The sequence below is a fragment of the Berghia stephanieae genome, chromosome 15 (genome assembly GCF_034508935.2).
Source record: "Berghia stephanieae isolate SIO BIC M18660-M18661 chromosome 15, UCSD_Bste_1.3, whole genome shotgun sequence".
NCBI classification, from domain to species: Eukaryota; Metazoa; Mollusca; class Gastropoda; order Nudibranchia; family Aeolidiidae; genus Berghia; species Berghia stephanieae.
In genome coordinates, this window is record NC_088374.1 from 8,556,653 (window position 1) to 8,569,152 (window position 12,500).

At 38.9% G+C, this 12,500-nt stretch overlaps 1 protein-coding gene across 1 annotated transcript in view; it reads right to left on the reverse strand.

Moving 5' to 3' along the window:
• The window catches only part of LOC144960651 (alpha-1,3-mannosyl-glycoprotein 2-beta-N-acetylglucosaminyltransferase-like), a 77,427-nt gene that overhangs the window by 48,824 nt on the left and 16,103 nt on the right, over nt 1–12,500 (reverse strand). The gene's annotated exons all lie outside the window — the stretch shown is intronic.

Below are 12,500 nucleotides of genomic sequence, written 5' to 3' on the forward strand. Positions count from 1 at the left end.
ACCCACATAGTGAAAAGCGTTCATAGTTTCCAATGTTACAATTGGTCATTTTGCTCAGCATGACTCTTTGGTATATTTACAGCTCGGCGCATAGTTGAGTCCTTGGAAAAGGCTCTTTACTCACATTCTCTCACCGTACTCAGGTGTAAAATGAGTACCTGACCGTTAACAGCAGTGTCTATGTCCGAAAAATTGTAATATCGCCTTACAGTGGCATGTCTCGTACTACATGTTAAATGTTGCTGTTGACCAGGGACACCTTGTAAAGCGCTTTGAGCACATTTAGTGGATATTGCGCTATATAAAGCTCAATTTTTTTTAAGATATAGAAAGGAGAATAATAATAAAAATTTTAAAAAATAAAAAATAAGAGGAAAAGTTTAAAATTTATAAAAGATTGAAAAAAAAAATATATATATATATAGATAGATAGATAGATAGATAGATAGATAGATAGATAGATAGATAGATAGATAGTATGCACAAAACTGTGTGTATCCATGAACATTTATAGTCGGGTTAATAAAGTTCAGTGAGCATTACTCATAAACGCGGATGGCAAAAAACAATAACAAATATCTGAGTGACGTCATCTTCGAACTATCTATAGAGAGAGAATGGGTTAAATATCACAACTTCAGCCAACAACTAAAACAGTAGATACATGTAGTCGTTATTGGCTGGAGAAGGGATTGAAGCCGAAACATTTCATATTTAGTATCATATTATTGTGTGTTTTTTTTGTTTTTTTTTTTTTTGTTTTATTTTATTTATTTTTTTTTTGGGGGGGGGGGGGGTTTATCACTTTTTGTTTGATTGATCTACCATTACCAATTTTTGAAGATAAAAGTTATGTTTACCTTTTAAAAAAAAAAACAAAACAAAACAAACAAACAAACAAAAACGTGTTTTGATTTTGTGCATCAGAACATATGACTGGCATAATTTGTTTATGACAAGAACAGGCCAACGCTCAATACATGCTTTCACGGTTTGTTGTTGTCTATCATAAAAGTACAAATTCCATATTATTATTATTATAATTATTATTATTATCATTATTATTATTATTATTATTATTATTATTATTATTATTATTATTATTATTATTATTATTATTATTATTATTATTATTATTATTATTATTATTAGTATAATTATTATTATCATTGTTATTATTATCATCATCATTATCATTATCATCATTACAGCCTTGGTGTCATCAAAAACAAGAATGCGCATCGAGCCTTTTCTGTAACATTTTTTTCAACTCAAATATTATTCTTCTTAAATCTAAATTTCCCATGTCCTGTGAAATACCCTGCAACCGTGGCCTTCGTAAAGTTGTGGCCTGACATTGACCAAAAAATGACGTCAAATACTAACAACTCACTAGGCGGTGCAAAAAAACAAAAAAAATGGCGTCAAACTGCCAGTCCTTTTGGATTTCAGCGTCAGGCTATAACCGTGGCCTTCGTAAAGTTATGGCCTGATACTGACCAAAAAAATGACGTCAAACTGCCAGTCCTTTTGGATTTCAGTGTCAGGCTATAACCGTGGCCTTCATAAAGTTAGGGCCTGATACTGACCAAAAAATGACGTCAAACTGCCAGTCCTTTTGGATTTCAGTGTCAGGCTATAACCGTGGCCTTCGTAAAGTTATGGCCTGATACTGACCAAAAAATGACGTCAAACTGCCAGTCCTTTTGGATTTCAGTGTCAGGCTATAACCGTGGCCTTCGTAAAGTTATGGCCTGATACTGACTAAAAAATGACGTCAAAATGTCAGTCCTTTTGGATTTCAGTGCCAGGCTATAGGGAATGAGATTAGCGGAAGAGTAGCATCCCTTGATTGGACGTCACCTTACAGAGAGAACGTCAATTTGGTTTTGCGCATGCGTCTCTCTCGTCCTCGCTTTCAGTGAAGTGTCTCAAGCCGCTTTCACCACGAGGCATAAGTCGTCAAGTCACATGGATGTGAAACTCCAAAAGATTAACATATGTTAAAAAAAAAAAAAGAAAGATAACTAATCTAACATATAATCATTCCTTTGTATGTCTGACGTTTAACCTTAAGATAAGAAGAAGTGGCCCGGGATTAAAAATTTGAATGGCAATATTGAGACAATAAACGTCGGAGCCTATCCGTAAACATGGCGTTTTGATGAGTTTAGCGTTTCGGGCTCAAAACCCTTCTTCAGCCAACAACAAAAAACAATAAAGACATAAATACATTACTAAATTTGTGGATACTGGCGCTATATCGAATAATAATAATAATAATAATAATAATAATAATAATAATAATAATAATAATAATAATAATAATAATAATAATAATAATAATAATAATGATGATGATGATGATGATGATGATGATGATGATGATGACGTTAAACTTTAAGATAAGGAGTCACCCGGGATTAAATATTTACTGAAAATATTGACACAAGAAACGTCGGCGACTATCCGTAGCCTAAAACACAGCGTTTGAATATTGATGGGTTTAAGTTTAACTCTCTCCTTACCGATCCTTTTCAGTAGTTTCCCAAAAATAAATAATTTTTTTAAAATCCCTTTATTCATCCCCATGGGGAAATTTGTCTTTAGGGTCTATTCCAAGGGGAAGACTGGAATAACCCAGGCTTCCGCGAGGACGAGAGACGCATGCGCACAACCAACATGAAGTTCTCTCTCATAATAACTTTTCCGCCGGTGACCTCACAGACTATGGGTGACGTCCAATCAAGGGACGCTACTCTTCCGCTAATCTCATTCCCTATACTGCGCCTATAATTTGTCTCAGAAAAAAAATGTAACAAATAAATGGGCATGGGGTAAAAGTAACCCAGGATAAACTACGGATATAGTTAGTCGGTGTTAGGATTGAATGAGTTATTAATATGTATTATAAACGAGAGGATGTTAACCTCCTAGTCACGGCCGGTGTGACATAGATACATATCGCCTGCTATAGATCGTATGCGCTTGGCAAAGAAGCTCATAACATTGCCATCCGGAAGTATAACTGACCAACACACAAAACTGTGTGTATCCATGAACGTTCATAGTCAGGTTAATACAGTTCAGTGAGCATTACTCATAAGCGCGGATGGCAAAAAACAATAACAAAGACCTGAGTGACGTCATCTTCGAACTATCTATAAAAACCCCAGTTACTGCCACTCCAAACGTTTTCTATTTATTGTCTCTGTATTTCAGTCTCGAGGAGTATAGACAGGTCAGAACTATAAATGTGACCGAATAAAGAACAACAAGAAACAAAAGACCTTTATGATACGATAATATGTGACCCCCCCCCCCCCCCGTCTCAAAACGGTATTATGTCGGGATGGACCAGATGCTAAAAAGTCAAATTATAGTTAAACTGGTCAAAAATACGAAACGTTGGTATTTAGCACAGTAAAATATGATATTCCTTCTCCTCTGTAAAGCATATAAACTCAACTTGAGCACGATATTTCTGGCTACAAATTCCATTTTCAGCATCTTAATCATTCCGACTTAATACCGTTTTGAGACGATGGGTCGCATTTGTCTCTGTATTTCAGTCTCGAGGAGTATAGACAGGTCAGAACTATAAATGTGACCGAATAAAGAACAACAAGAAACAAAAGACCTTTATGATAAGATAATATTATGTATTATAACTTACACTTAAAAATATATATTTAAAAATTGAGATTTTATAATGTGCAATATCCACTAAACGTGCTCAAAGCGCTCTACAAGGGGTCCCTGGCTAACAGCAACATTTAACATGTAGGACGGGACATGACGGCTTTTAGGCGATATTACAATTATTATTTTTTTTCGGACAGAGACAACGCTGTTAACGGCCAGGTACTCATTTCACACCTGAGTACGGCGAGAGAATGTGAGTGAAAAACCTTCTCCAAGGACTCAACTAAGCGTCGAGCGAGCTAGGCTCGAACCCAGGACCTTGCGATCCGAAAGCCAGTGTTATACCACTAGACCACAGAGTAGCGGCACTGTCAATCAGTCTCGAGGAGTATAGATAGTATGCAGATGACATCACTCAGGTCTTTGTTATTGTTTTTTGACTCCGCGTTTATGAATAATGCTCACTGAACTGTATTAACCCGACTATAAACGTTCATGGATATACACAGTTTTGTGTGTTGGTCCGTTATACTTCCGGATGGCAATGTTATGAGCTTCTTAGCCAAGCGCATACTATCTATAGATGGGTCGGAACTATAAATTTGACAGAACAAAGAACAACAAGAAACAAAAGACCTTTATGATACGATCAGAGGACGAGAGAGGCCGAGAGACGCATGCGCACTAGTGCGGGGCGGTCCTTGGCAAGCTTAAGGACCACGGTCCTACGGTCCTTGGGAAATGAAGACCGCAAGGACCGGTCCTAGGACCGGTCCTTTTCGACATTGAACATTCCTGAGAGACTGTTGGAAATTCGAACCGGTTTGACCTTTGAGAGTGTGGGATCGTTCATTCTTGAACCGTTAAAGACCGCTACACGATGAAAACCGTGGCCTACAGGAGTAAAACACACGGAGTAGTCACACTCATTTCAAATTGTAACCTAATTAGAGAAGAGGGGTGATGCCTTCTTTATTTGCTCACCGTACTTCATTGTTACTTCGATAATTTAATAAAATTTGAAATTTATCCCCATTAACGGAGATAATGGCATCGCCCAAGGCGTTGATCGAGTTGTTCGTGGCGTTGATACACACACGCAACTCCTACCCCCTCCCCCCCCCCCCCACACACACACACACATTAGAGGGCAGCGAGCATTGAAGAGTAAGAGAGAGACGTGAAGTTATAATAAGAGGGGGTGGATGAGGTGATAAGAGGGGTCGATGGTGACTTTTCGCCAGATCTAACAAACTCAGCTACCCATTCATTGCTGAGTAGACAGGGATTCAGAAAAAAAATCGACTGCACCCGGGATCGATCTCTGGCCCTTTGCGTATAAAGAGAGTGTTCTATCAACTGAGCTATCGGGGTCCCCAAATATTCTATTGGACTTTTTTAAAATTCAGACGTTATAACTGGGTTTTTTGGAAGGAAGAAACTAATGAAACTCATATTATTTGATTAGTATTAGTAATAACACCAAACGAAATTTTAATATTATTGTATTATTTTAAATGACAACACTGCGATAGAAAGGAGTGGTGACAAGAGATGGACAAAAGAAAACAAAAAATCGGATTTGCTACTTGCTAGGTTCGACACACACACACACACACACAACACACACACACACCACACACAAAACACACATCTTTTGTAGTCACATACATTTCAAACAATAACCCATTAGAGAAGAGGGGTCATGCCTTCACCATAGATCATTGTCATTGCGATTATTATGGTGTAGTAAATTTTGAAATTTACCCCGTATAATGGAATCGTCCAAGGCGTGCGCCTCCTGTTCCCCCCATCTCACACACGAAAGGGCGGTTTGCGGAGTGGAGGTTGGTGGTCGTCTGCCTGTATGGTCGTCTGTGTCGTTTAGTGTATGGTAAAGGGGGGTGGGTGCGATTAATTAAGTGGGATGGGTGGTGATTGGTGGAAGATAGGCAACCGAAGCAACGAATCGCTGGGGAAGTAGTAGGCTATGGCGCGAGACCGTAGGACCGTGGTCCTTGCAAGGACCGCCCCGCACTAGTTGAAAGGTGATAAGAAGTGAGGACCGGCGCCGGTCTTCCCCTCTGGGACCGGTCTTCGGTTCACAGCTAAAAGACCGTCGGACCGCGGTCCAGACCGGTCTTCAGCGCGGCACTAATGCGCAGCGCACCACCAACATGACGATCTCTCTCTAATAACTTTTCCGCCGGTGACGTCACAGACTATGGGTGACGTCCAATCAAGGGACGCTACTCTTCCGCTAATCTCATTCCCTATTAAGTCGGGTTGGTTAAAATGTTGAAAATTGAATTAATAGCCAGAAATATCAGACTTGTGTTGAGTTTATATGTTTTATTGAGGAGAATGGCAACCATATTTTAGGGTGCCAATGCCAACAATTTATATTATCGACCAGTTGAACATTTTTTAATTCGGCTTTTAGGCATGCGGTTCGTTCCGACATAATACCGTTTTGAGACGATGGGTCACAATGTGTTATAACTTACACTACAACATACACACTGAGATTATTCGTTGTGCGGCTATGCGGTCTAGTGGTATGACACTCGCTTTCGGATCGGAAGGTCCTGGGTTCGAGCCTCGCTCGCTCGGCGCATAGTTGAGCCCTTGGAGAAGGCACTTTACTCACATTCTCTCACCGTCCTCAGGTGTAAAATCAGTATCTGGCTGTTACTGTTAACAGCGTTGTCTCTGTCCGAAAAAAAAAAGTGTAATATCGCCTACCAGGCGTCATGTACCTTTCCTGTTGACCAGGGATCCCGTGTAAAGCGCTTTGAGCACGTTAAGTGGATATTGCACTATATAAAAGCTTAATTTCATTTTACTGTTTCTAATGGTTAAATCGTCGTGTTTAAAGGAGACCAAACGGTTATTTTTATGAAAATGAAATGAAATTAAATGAAATTCTCTTTATTCATCCCATAGGGGAAATTTTTCTCTTGGGTCTATTCCAAAGGAAGACTGGAATAACCCAGGCGTCAGTCGCAGTGCAGCGCTGCAAATTGAGTTAAGGCTAGGTGACTTGCTCAAGGCAAGTGAGTAAATAAGAGAGAAAGAGAGAGAGAGAGAGAGAGAGAGAGAGAGAGAGAGAGAGAGAGAGAGAGAGAGACTATGTGTGTGTGTGTGTGTGTGTGTGTGTGGCGTGGATGGATATATGGCTAGATCGACAACAATAGACGAAGAAGACGATGGACAGGCGCGGGTAAATGGAATGATGGATCAGTTCAGTCAGTATGTATGTATCAGAATATAGCATACTACTATCTATACGTTTATTTGCTTCTTACACAGATTAGCTGACAGGATGCGTCAACCACAAGGCTACACAATGGGAGCGATCTATATTCATGTTTTCGTCCAACCAGGTCATCAATCACATGATTTGTTGCTGTCCAACGATTGGATATTTCTTAACACGCTGCTTTGTTTACAAATGGTATCAACATACCCATGTGTCAAGCTGAATCAAATGACCAATCGTGATGTTAGATATCGAAAAAGCTGTGAACACTTATCACTAAGTGGGTCACTTTGAGCACATTTTGCAATGTGACCAATAACCTCGAGCACATGGAAAGTTAATATAGATAGTATGCAGAAGACGTCACTCAGGCCTTTGTTATTGTTTTTGCCATCCGCGTTTGTGAGTTGTTCTCACTAAACTGTATTAACCAGACTATCAAAGTTCATGGTTACACAGAGTTTGTGTGTTGGTCCGTTATACTTCCGGATGGCAATGTTGTGAACTCCTTGGCCAAGCGCATTCTATCTATAGATAGTATGCGCTTGGCTAAGAAGCTCATAACATTGCCATCCGGATGTATAACGGACCAACACACAAAACTGTGTGTATCCATGAACGCTTATAGTCGGCTTAAAACAGTTTGGTGAGCATTACTCATAAGCGCGGATGGCAAAAAACAATAACAAAGACCTGAGTGACGTCATCTTCGAACTATCTATAGATAGTATGCAGATGACATCACTCAGGCCTTTGTTATTGTTTTTGCCATCCGCGTTTGTGCGTTGTTCTCACTAAACTGTATTAACCAGACTATAAAAGTTCATGGTTACACAGAGTTTGTGTGTTGGTCCGTTATACTTCCGGATGGCAATGTTGTGAACTCCTTGGCCAAGCGCATTCTATCTATAGATCATGCCCATACACACAACAATAACATAACACGATGCAAGAAGACAGAGCCGCGGGTCATTACTCTGCCATACTTGGAAGAAAGGAAGAAAAGAAAAAAAATCCCTTTTTGCCAGAGAACTTGTCCTTCATAATAATAATAATAATAATAATAATAATAATAATAATAATAATAATAATAATAATAATAATAATAATAATAATAATAATAATAATAATAATAATAATAATAATAATAATCATCATAATCATAATCATAATAATAATAATATTAGTAATAATAATAATAATAATAATAATAATAATAATAATAATAATAATAATAATAATAATAATAATAATAATAACATCTTTATTGTCCTGGAAGGCAATTTTTTATTTGGTTACAGCATATACATAATATCCCCACACAGACATAAATGAAACAAAAAGTGGAAAAAAAAAAACACACAAAAAACCCCACACACACACACACACACGCACTCACACACACACACACAATCACAAACACACACACACACACGCACAATCACACACACACACACACACAAACACACACAATCACAAACACGCACTCACACTTAAATAGGCTTTGATTCTCCGATCGATGAGAATGACTTATCTTGATATCTTGACAATAACAACAACAAAATCCTCTCAAACCTGGGACTGTTCAGGTCAGAAGTCAAAGGGTTTGAGAGTTGTTGAAAAGAAGAAAGAAAGAAAGAAAACAACCCCCCCCCTCCCCAAAAAAAAAACACGTTTTTGGCCAGAAAACTCGTCCTTCATAATATACCGATGATTCTCGATGAAAATGACTTATTTTGATATCTTGACAACAACAACAACAACAACAACAGCAGCAGCAACAACAACAAAATCCTCTCAAACCTGGGACTAGCTGGTCAGAAGTCCCAGGTTTAAGAGTTGTTGAAAAGAAGAAAGAAAGAAAGAAAGAAAGAAAGAGAGAAAGAAAGAAAGAAAGAAAGAAAGAAAGAACCCCCCCCCCCCCCCCCCCCCCCCAAAAAAAAAAAAAAAAACCGTTTTTGACCAGAAAACTCGTCCTTCATAGATAGTTCGAAGTTGACGTCACTCAGGTCATTGTTTTTGTTTTTTGCCATCAGCGTTTATGAGTAATGCTCACTGAACTGTATTAACCTGACTATAAACGTTCATGGATACACACAGTTTTGTGTGTTGGTTCGTTATACTTCCGGATGGCAATGTTATGAGCTTCTTAGCCAAGCGCATACTATCTATAGACAATCGATTAAAATGACTTATTTTGATATCTTGACAACAATAACAACAACAACGAAATCCTCTCAAACCTGGGACTAGCTGTTCAGAAGTCTCAGGTTTGAGAGTTATTGTTGACAAAGACGAGTGTAAGGTCATTTTTAATCGATCGATATATGTGACCCCCCGTCTCAAAATAGTATTATGTCGGGATGGACCAGATGCTAAAAAGTCAAATTATAGTCAAACTGGTCAAAAATATGAAACGTTGGTATTTAGCACAGTAAAATATGATATTCCTTCTCCTCTATAAAGCATATAAACTCAACTTAAGCATGATATTTCTGGCTACAAATTCCATTTTCAGCATCTTAATCATTCCGACTTAATACCGTTTTGGGACGAGGGGTCACATATACATAATTTGAAGAATTTGAGTTTTCTGACCAAAAACATCTTATGCAGGCAACGACATGTCATTGAGAGGCAATGAATGAGTCATGGTCATCGAGAGATTGATGAATGGACCGCGAGTGACAGCGACTGACAAATGCCACTCTATATAGTGATACCATGCGGCTATGTGGTCTAGTCGTATGACACTCGCTTTCGGATCGGAAGGTCCTGGGATTGAGCCTCGCTCGGCGCATAGTTGAGTCCTTGAAATGACTCTTTACTCACATTCTCTCACCGTACTCATGTGTAAACTGAGTACCTGGTCGTTAACAGCGCTGTCTTTGTCCGAAAAAATTGTAACATCGCCTAACGGGCGTCATGTCCCGTCTTACACGATAAATTATGTTGCTGTTGACCAGGGACTCCCTGTAAAGCGCTTTAAGCACATTTAGCGGATATTGAGCTATATAAAAGTTCAAAGCTCAATTTGAGTTTTGTGGCCAAAAAAATCTTATGTAGGCAACGACATGTCATTGAGAGGCAATGAATGAGTCATTCGAGTCATCGAGAGATGAGATTGATGAATGGACTGTGAGTATGTGCGTGGCCTTCGTAAAGTTATGGCCTGACACTGTAGCCGATCCGAAAGCGAGTGTCACACCACTAGACCACATAACCGCATAGTATCACTATATTATTATAGAGTGGCATTTGTCAGTCAGTCGCTGTCACTCGCATTCACCGTAGCCATCGTGATGTTATAGCCTGACACTGAAATCCAAAAGGACTGGCAGTTTGACGTCATTTTTTGGTCAGTATCAGGACATAACTTTACGAAGGCCACGCTGACACTGACCAAAAAATGATGTCAAAACGCCAGTCTTTTGCCACAAAAGAAAACAAATCGTGAGTTGTATTCAATAGTTCAACCAATGAAATAACTTGTTTCCATGAGCTCTACTAACAACTCACTAGGCGGTGCAAAAAAAACAAATAATGACGTCAAACTGCCAGTCCTTTTGGATTTCAGTATCAGGCTATAACATAACGATGGCTACGGTGAGTGTGACAACAAATACCTGAGTGACGTCATCTTCGAACTATCTATAGTCTGATTAATACAATTAAGTGAAAAATTACTCATAAACACGGAAGCCAAAAATAACAATAACAAAGACATGGGTGACGTTGCTTCGTTCTATCTATAGTCTGAATGAGAATTAATCGCCAAACCAGAGGTCAAAAACCAATGACAAAGAGCAATGAGATGTCGTTGTCATTCATTGTACTGTTTGCAAACAATCAGATATGTTTGTCCGAGCGGACTTGAGAAGGTGTGTCACAGATCACGTGATTTGATCGGTCAAAAATCTCCTGGTCAATTGGGATTATCCGCATTACCTTTCTCGAGGTCATTGGTCACATTACAAAATGTGCTCAAAGTCACCCACGTGGTGAAAAGTGTTCACAGCTTTTGAAATATCTAATAATAGTATCACGATTGGTCATTTTGTTCAGCCCCACACAGTGAGTATGTTTCCAAATTTCATAAACAAAGCAGCGTGTTTACAGTTGTTAACTCTCTCTCCTTACCGATCATTTTCAGTATTTTTCCAAAACTGGCAGACTTACCCAGCAGAAAAATTGTTGTTTTTTTTTTTAAACTTAAACAATCTCTCTACAAAACAACTTTATGTTCTTATCAATTAAACAAAGATCAATGTGAAGTAAAAAAAAATGTATATTGTGTCTTACAACAAATGGGACGGTTTTGCTGTAGGTGGTAAGGAAAGGGTTAAGAAATATCCAATAGATAGAATGCGCTTGGCCAAGGAGTTCACAACATTGCCATCCGGAAGTATAACGGACCAACACACAAACTCTGTGTAACCATGAACTTTTATAGTCTGGTTAATACAGTTTAGTGAGAACAACTCACAAATGCGGATGGCAAAAACAATAACAAAGGCCTGAGTGACGTCATCTGCATACTATCTATAGACACTTAGAAAACCACGCCTCTCGGACAGTCGTCATAATGTAAACAATGACAGTGATTGGTAAATACGGCGACCTGCACAGGTTTTTACTATCGATGGCATGTGTCTAAGAAAAATACACACTGCTCTCCCACTTGATCAATGGAACCAACACAGAAAACTATGTGTACATTTAAACGTTTATAATTTGATCGAGGAAATCATGTGGTACTATTCGCCCATTTGGTGGTATGAAAACAATAACAATGATCAGAGAGAGAGAGAGAGAGAGAGAGAGAGAGAGAGAGAGAGAGAGAGAGAGAGAGAGAGAGAGGTCGATTTCATTCACGTTATTGTTTATAAACAACAAACTATGCTTGCCCGAGCACGTGTGAAGGTGTGTCACAAATTCCATGTTTTGATTGGTCAAAAATCTTCTGGTAAATTGTTGGACAGCAACAAATCATGTGATTGATGACTCGGTTGAACGAAAACCTGAACTTGTCCCGGGACAGTCCTGTCCCAAATCTGTAACCTATGTAATAAAAGTGAAATGTACCGCACCTATCGTGACGGGACAAAACAGTCCTATTGTGTCCCGAGCCGTTTGTGAATTGCTACAAAATCGAGGGGACAGGACTGTCCCAGTCCCATGTTCATCATGTGTGATAGTAGAAAAATGTAGCCGCCTGTCGCATAAGGACAAACATGTTCCGGTCTTGGCGGCGCCATGTCATTTTTCTTTTTTCTAAGCAGTAAAGCACAGACACATGCAACCTCTATTTCATCCATATTGATAATGCATTTGCGCAAGCGATACGCGAGTTGTGTTCCGGGACAGTTCTGTCCTAGTGCGGTACCTCTTTTGAATATAAGTTTTCTACAGTGGGACAGGACAAATTCCTTTCGGGACAGTCCTGTCCTGGTGCGGTAGGGGCCTAAGTCATGTCAAACTCAAACAACAGTTGTTTTTTTTTTTGTTTTGTTTTTTTTTTTTTTTTAATTGAGACCTTTTGAACGTGTATTGAGTGACAAAATAAATAAACCATAATTACAATAAGCGATCG